Source organism: Choloepus didactylus, chromosome 11 (assembly GCF_015220235.1).
Source record: "Choloepus didactylus isolate mChoDid1 chromosome 11, mChoDid1.pri, whole genome shotgun sequence".
Classification (NCBI taxonomy): Eukaryota; Metazoa; Chordata; class Mammalia; order Pilosa; family Megalonychidae; genus Choloepus; species Choloepus didactylus.
Window position 1 is genome coordinate 60,305,835 of NC_051317.1, and position 8,773 is coordinate 60,314,607.

General features: G+C 34.5%; 1 pseudogene; it reads left to right on the forward strand.

Moving 5' to 3' along the window:
- Nucleotides 1–248: 248 nt before the first annotated feature.
- LOC119506342 lies at nucleotides 249–897 on the forward strand (annotated as a pseudogene).
- Nucleotides 898–8,773: the final 7,876 nt, after the last annotated feature.

Here is an 8,773-nt window from a genome sequence, read left to right on the forward strand (position 1 = left end):
TGGAGGAAGGACTGAGTCCAGGAGCTCCCTACTCTGCCATCTGTCCACAATCAAGAGTAACAATTTTTAAATGCAAGAAGCAAGTCCAGCCGGCAGTTGCCTGGGGACCTGGTCAGGCCCCTCCCTATTTCCCCATCCCCTGCCCCCTAGTCAGGACACAGCAAACAGACCCAACCCTTTCCTCTCTTGCCAGTGCAGGCTGGAGCTGCAGCCTGTGACCCCAGAGAGAGGTGGTGCCACTTCCCAAGATGTCACAGACAGCCATGTCCGAAACTTATGATTTTAAGTTCTTGGTTATTGGAAATGCAGGAACTGGCAAATCTTGCTTACCTCATCAGTTTATTGAAAAAAAATTCAAAGATGATTCAAATCATACAATAGGAGTGGAATTTGGCTCAAAGATAACAAATGTTGATGGTAAATATGTAAAGTTACAAATATGGGATACAGCAGAACAAGAACAATTCAGGTCTGTGATGATAAGTTATTATAGAGGTTCAGCAGGGGCTCTCTTTGTGTATGACATTACCAGCCGAGAAACCTACAATGCACTTACTAATTGGTTAACAGATGCCAGAATGCTAGCAAGTCAAAATATTGTAATCATTCTTTGTGGAAACAAGAAGGATCTAGATGCAGATCATGAAGTTACATTCTTAGAAGCTTCCAGATTCACTCAAGAAAATGAGCTGGTGTTTTTGGACAAATGCACTAACAAGGGAGAATATAGAAGAGGCCTTTGTACAGTGTGCAAGAAAAGTACTTAACAAAATTGAATCAGGTGAACTGGATCCAGAAATAATGGGCTCAGGTATTCAGTATGGAGATGCTGCCTTGAGACAGCTGAGGTCACCACGACATGCACAAGCTCAGAGTGCTCAAGAATGCAGCTGTTAGATTTCAGTGCTGGAGTGTCCTAGGTGTACATACAATGGTATTCGGGACACAATTGTTCGAGCTTGAAGAATCTAAAGGTTTTTTTTTTTTTTTTACCACCATCTTTTTCTACTCTTTGCAGAAGTAGATCTTTGTGGGAAAAAGTAATCTGGGATATTATGCAAGCTAGTAGATGTGGCACAGCAAACTATACAATAAATCTAATTCAGTGGACAATACCATTAGATGTATATATGTATGTACAGATTTCCTGTTCCATAGTTTTCCTTTTACCTTTAGTTTAAAACATGGCTATATACTGTATATATTGTAGCTCAGTAAGTCTCCACAGCATGATATATGATGTATAATATAATAGAATGTTGCACTACATGGAGTTTAATATTTTAATTTTTAACCATATGAACTAAAATCTGTGAATTGTGAGGCATGCTTTTATCATCATGTCAACTACATTGCACAATTGGTTATATTTATGACCTGATATTCAAGGACTATGGCATTGATGGCCAGGGCATTTCTTATTTAATTCTATTTACCACATTCTGCACAGTGTTTACACAATCTATACTTGAAATAATAGATCAGTAGTTATTCACTAACATACCATAATAAAATGAAGAATGATGTTTTTTCCATTAACTTTACACTGTCCAGCTCTCTTGATTTTGAAGCATCTTTGTCCAGGTCAATTCAGGAAGCACACATAATCAAGTACCTGCTGTTTTAGGCACTGTGAACAGTGACTCTGATGCCAATACCTTTAACCACACTTCCTAGGCAACTAATCTACTCTCAGTTGTTGATACAATGTGATAACCATGTAACTTGGGACTCCTTATCTGTTTCTAATTTGTTGATCTGGTTTCCCTACTAGAAAATACATTGTCTGCTATTAAGCTATTTTTTAGGAATTCAGTATTATAGCATCACTGTCTTTTTTTTAAAAAAAATATTCTATTACTTCTTGTTAATTTTAAGAAAACCACTAAATTAATATTGAAGAGACACCACTCATTAAGAAATATCTTTATAGTTTTTACTGAATACTTAAATGCCTTACTGCAATTACCAAGTCAACTTGTTTTTAATTCACAGAGGGTATATCAAAGAATAATTTTAAAAAAAGCAAGTCCATATTCTTTATACCTATTCATTCTTTCAGCATCTTTTACAATAAATAGTATTTCAGCTGATTAGGGTGAAAGGAAAATCTAATTTTATTTTAGTAGTCTTGATCCTTACTTTACTTTGTTAGGTAAAGTTTGATTTTTTTTTTTTTACTTAATGTGGGCATTGTAATATTAAGATTTAAATTTCAGTTTTTTCCTTGTATAATTAAAACAATGCTGTTACATTTTGCAAAACTATTGTTTAATTTATATAATTATATAATAATTCCTTAATAAGGTCTTTAGCTTTTGAGGGGAAAAATGGTATCATTTTATGCACAAGACATGCTTAGGGTATACAAGATAGTAAAACATGCATATTCTCCCCTGTAGGATATTACAATCACAACAAGGAATTTGACCTACTTAACCTTAAAATTAAATTCAACATAATTTAATCATACTTTGATGAGATAAAAGGGATTTCAACATTTTTACAATATTTCATACAAATATTAGAGACTAATTTAAATACAAATCCAAAAGTGCCAATCAATAGAAATTGTTAGTCCAAAGATGGAAAACTAAGTGGCTATCTTTTGTATTGGTAAACAACCAAACTTGGAAACCAAGTCAAAGGAACTTTAAAAGACTAGAAACTTAGCCTTTGAAATACTTTTTTGGGGGGTATGAGAACTATTTAATTATAACCAGAAAACAGTTCAATGAAAATATGAAATATATGACTTATTTTACCATACAGGGTCATAAACTCTTTAACATACTAACATGTTTCTTAATTTGTCTCCTATTCCTCCACCAAGCCAGCACAGGTCTGGACAAACAGTAACTGCACACTAATAAGGGGCAAGAAAACTGTAGCTGGTTCTTTAGCATTTGAAAAAGAAAGTGCTAAGCTGATTTTAATCAGAATATAGTGGTTATATGTCTAACAGCCACATTATTATTTTGGGGACAAATTTAAGGAAAAATATATTTTCTATAGTATAGATGAATCACTTTATACATTCCTCCCAGAAACATTTGCCTTTGAGAAATATAGCTCTGAAAAATAGCTACAATTTGTTAATATTAAGTTTCTGTCTCTATAATCCTAAAAAAAATGACTCGAATAGCAGATATAAATGATCTAGTTATTGCAAATTACTATCACCATTAGTCACAAAAATATTTGATAACACTCCCTTAGATTTGTACAATGTTTTTAGTTTTTCAAAGACTACAGGTTTTATTTTAATCTTATTTTCCATACTACCCCATAAAAAAGGGTTGATAGCATCATCCCCATTTTATCATCTCTACTTGACTAGAGCACAAAAAGATTAAATAAAACCTCAAAGTCTCAAAGTTATAAAACAAAACAAAACACTAAACCTGGATTCCAGTAAATAGATTTGATTCCCCAGTCAAGGTCAAGACTTGTTTTAATGCCACAATAACAACAAAATTGATTTTTCCATCTCCCAGGATTATAATTGTGATGTGCTCAATAAATTTTATATTTGATTAAATCTGGTTAAGGTACAGGATTAGATTGCTTTACGTATACTTAACATAACTATTGAATAAGAAGGCTAATATTCAGTGTGGGCCTAATGAAATTCTGCTTCTTTATTTTACAGTAACATCAAAGACAGATACATGGGTTACAACAAGGCAAAGACAATATTTCCTGCAAACTCATCCAAACTTTGCATACTAAGTACATTTACAACACCCTTGACAAGGGTGCTAATTCCAGAATTGCTGGTTGATGAGTAGTTGACTTGAGAACCAAAGTGTTTCTTATTCCTAATAACCAGAAAAACATATTTTAAAATCCTACATTTATTTCTAAGCATACAACACAGAAAAGAGGTCTTAACTATTAATAGTTAACTCTAGATATCTCTTGATGATAAAGGATTAAGAAGTTATTGTGAGAATGTTCACTCTCACTTCCTTTCTAGAATTTCATTGGGCTTTATGTAGTGGTAGAATTTGTTTTTTAAGCAAATTTAATCTCTTTCCTTATATGTATTTCGAAACCTCTTTTCTCCATAACTGCCCAGATTTGATAAAGGGCAAATTTTAGATAAAAGCGATTGGATCCAATATTAATCCTTACATTTTGCAACAATTTTTTTTTTAATTTATTTCCCAGGTTCTCTTAATGTTCAGGACTACCAAAACACAATATAACTCACAGGAAAAAAAGCACTTAAATATACTCAGGGTGCCAATTTGAATGTTTTGTGTCCCCCCAAATGCCAATGTCTTTGATGCAGTCTTGTAGGGGCAGATGTATTGGAGTTAATTAGGTTGGAACCTTTTGATTGTTTCCATGGAGATGTAGCCCACCCAACTGTGAGTGACACCTTTGTTTAGGGTGTGACCTCTGATTGCATGTTTCCATGGAGGTGTGGCCCCGCCCATTCAGTGTGGGCTTTGCCTGATTCACTGAAACCCTACAGAAGCTCAGACAGAAGGAGTTCATAGCTAGCTACAACCAAGAGGGACACTTTGAAGAATGCACAGAAGCTGAGAGAGGAGCTGCAGCTAACAGAGCAACATTTTGGAGATGGCCTTTGAAAGCAGACTTTAGCTCTGGAGAAGCTAAGGAACACAAATGCCCCAAGAGCAACTAACAGTGACATTTTTGAGGAGCTGCAGCCTAGAGAGGAATGTCCTGGGAGAAAGCCATTTTGAAACCAGAACTCTGGAGCAGATGCCAGCCACGTGCCTTCCCAGCTAGCAGAGGTTTTCTGGATGCCATTGGTCATCCTCCAGTGAAGGTATCCAATTGTTGATGACTTACCTTGGACACTTTGTGGCCTTAAGACTGTAACTTTGTAACCAAATAAACCCCCTTTATAAAAGCTGATCCATTTCTGGTGTTTTGTGAAAAGTCAGCATTAGCAAACCAAAACACCCAGTGAAACTACTTCAGAATTAAGACCTGAATTCTTTAATCTCAAATTTAATTTATGCTCTTCTCCTTAATTAACCTAATTTTCATCTCTTCAGTATTATTTCTTTGTTGATTCAATCAGGTAACTTCTTTGAATCTTCCCAAACTTTAGCTTTATACAATCCAAAAAAAAAACAAAGTGGCAAAATGGGACATGAACTGCAAAAATAGAGTCTAATTTAAGTATAAAAATAAGGTTATAAAGGCTATAAACAATGAAGAGAAGACTCTTTCCTAAAGGTTCCATTAACAAACCCTCTAAGTGCCAGCTGATTTTTCAATCTCCAGAGAACCATTAAATTCATCTACAAAAATCTTGTTAATTAACCCAGTGGAATGGATTACATTAATTCATCAGGCTGGAATGATTTAGGGTGGGGGATAATTAAATGGCCTCTTTCATTTCTTCTTTAACAATGTTTTTTTAAAATTCAAATTAAAAATTCTAGTTACAAACATTAAAATTTATCTATGAGTTATTAAAGCTCTTTTATTTTTGAGCAAAGTAAAAAGTCATACACTAATCACCAGATGTTTCTTTACTCAATGTAATTATTAACAAAGTAAACTAAAGTTAGAAACTCTGTTATTATGGCCTTTTGTAAGTTATAACTTGATTTTCTAAATGTTAAATCATTCAGAAGACAAATGACCAAAATTAGACTGATGAGATTAATTTATGAATTATTTTGGATTGAAGAGCCCATGAATGAGAAGTATATTTTGCAATGTGCAATCTTTTCATTCATTCATTCATTCATTCATATTATTATTATCATAATTAAGCATTAACTGTTTTCCTGGGACTGTTTCAGGTACTGGATATACAAGAACAAATAAAACAAAGTCCATAATGGAGTTTGCAAATCTAATTTTAAAGATAAATTCCCCCTGGAGAATATAGCAGGAGTGGATGCAACTCTTACCAATAATGTCTCTTCAAAGCAAACCACTCTAAAGAGTTTAAAGGTCATGTAGTCCAATATTAGCTCAAGGATTTAAGACTTCAGGTTGAAAATCATAGATATGGTCGTTTATTTTTTCTTATCAGTATTTTTAAAATAAATCTTGATGAGACCATTCAAAATAATCTCTAGGACTGGTAGCCTTGAGAAGCTAAAAAGAGCAGCTAAAAATCTCTAAAAAGAGATAAAAACCTAATACAAAAATAACTTAGGAAGATATTCTACAGTAAACAGTAGGAACATAAATAAAGCAAGTATTAAACTATGTCTCCAATTAATTCCACTCTGTTATTGCCTAGTGAGAAGTTAAAATTGTAAAAGCCCTCTTCCTCAGGATGCTAAATGTACCTGGCATAACTGCATTTAAAAACTGTGCTCTGGAAGCAAAGTTCCCATGATTTCCTTCAATAAGAAAAAAAGAAAGTGGACTAAATGACATTAAAATTAAAGGTATAACTAAAATCAAAGATCAGCTGCTTTTATGCATTTTTTAAACTAAATAATGTACACAAATCTTAAGTACAGACAAACCTTGGCGATATTGAGTGTTCACTTTCAGACCACTACAATAAAACGAATATCACAATAAATGAGTCACACAAATTTTTTGGTTTCCCAGGGCATACAAAAGTTATATTTACACAATTAAGTGTGCAATAGCATTATGTCTTAAAAAACAAAGTACATAACCTTAATTTAAAAATATCTTCTTGCTAAAAATGCCAACTATCATCTCAGCCTTCAGCAAGTCACAATCTTTTACTGGTGGAGGGTACTGCCTTGATGCTGACGGCTGCTGACTGATGGTGGTTGCTGAAGGTTGGTGTGGCTATGGCAATTTCTTAAAATAAGACAACAGTGAAATTTGTCACATTGACTCTTCCTTTCACAAAATTCTCTGTAGCCTGCAATGCTGTCTGAAGCATTTTACCTGCAGTAGAACTTCTTTCAAACTAGGAGTCAATCCTCTCAAACCCTGCTGCTGTTTGATCAACTAAGTTTATCAATTAAGTTTATGGAACATGTTAAATACTTTGTTGCTATTTCAGAAATGTTCACAGCATCTTCACTAGGAATAGATTCCATCACAAGAAGCCACTTTCTTTGCTTCTCCACAAAAGCAACTCCTCATCTGTTCAAGTTTTATTATTATAAGATTGCAGTAATTCAGTCACATCTTCGGATTCCACTTCTAATTCTAGCTCTTTTGCTCTTTCCATCAAATCTGCAGTTATAGCCTCCACTGAAGTCTTGAACCCTTCAAAGTAATCCAGGAGGCCTGGAATCAACTTCTTCCAAGCTCCTGTTAATGTTGATATTTTGATTTCCTTCCCTGAATCATTAATGTTTGTAATGATATCTAGAATGACTGATAAATACTTTCCAGGGGGTTTTCAATTTACTTTTCCCAGATCCATCTGAGGAATCAATATCTTTGGCAGCTAAAGCCTTAGAAAATGTATTTCTTAAATATTAAGGCTTGAAAGTCAAAATGACTCCTTGATACTTGGGCTGCAGAATGGATGTTGCGTTAGCAGGCATGAAAACAACATTCATCTCATTGAACATCTTCATCAGAGGTCTTGGGTAACCAGCAGCATTTTCAGTAAGCAGCAATATTTTGAAAGGAATCTTTTTTCTGAGCAGTAGGTCTCAATGGTGGACTTATTCAATAAACCATGATGTAAATAGATACGCTGTCATCCAGATTTGTTGTTCCATTTATAGAACACAGGCAGAGCAGACTTAGCATAATTCTTAAGGTCCCTAGGATTTTTAGAATGGTAAATGAGCATTGGCTTCAACTGAAAGTCACAAGCCACATTAGTCCCTAACAAGTGAGTCAGCTGTCCTTTGAAACTCTGAAGCCAGGCATTGACTTCTCTTCTCAAGCGATGAAAGTCCTAGAGACCATCTTCTTCTAATAGAAAATTGTTTCATCTGCACTGAAAATTTGTTGGTTGGTACAGTTATCTTCATCAATGATCTTAGTTAGATCTTCTGGATAACTTGCTGCAGCTTCTACATCAGCACTTGCTACTTTCACCTTGCACTTTTATGTTATGGAGATCATTTCTTTCCTTAAACCCCATGAAGCAACCTCTGCTAGCTTTGAATCTTTCTTCTGCAGCTTCCTTACCTCCCTCAGCCTTCACAGAATTTAGAAGAGTTAGGGTCTTGCTCTGGATTAGGCTTTGGCTTAAGGGGAATTTTGTGTTTGATCTCTTATCCTGACCACTAAAACTTTCTCCATTTCAGCAAAAAGGCTGTTTCACTTTCTTGTCACTGTGTGTTCACTGGAAGAGCTTTTTTTTCCTTATTGTGATTGTTCACATACCATACAATTATCCAAAGATCCAAAGTGTACAATCAATTGCCCATGGTATCATCATACAGCTGTGCAGCCATCACAATTAATTTTTTTTCAATTTTTAGAACATTTTCATTACTCCAGAACAGAAATAAAGACACACACACACACAAAAAAACTCAACTCCTCCCATACCCCTAAACACCCACCGTCCATAAATGATTCAGTTTTGCTATAGCACATTTGTTACTCTTGATGAAAGAATGTTAAAATACTACTAACTGTAGTATATAGTTTGCATTACATATTTTTTCCTATGTGCCCCTCTATTATTAACTTCTAGTTATAGTGTCATATATTTGTTCTAGTTCATGAGAGAGATTTTTAATATTTGTGCAGTTAATAACGGACATTGTCCACAAGATTCACTGTTTTATACATTCCGATCTTTTAACCTCCAACTTTCCTTCTGGTGATATAGGTGACTCTGAGCTTCCTCTGTCCACCACATTCACAC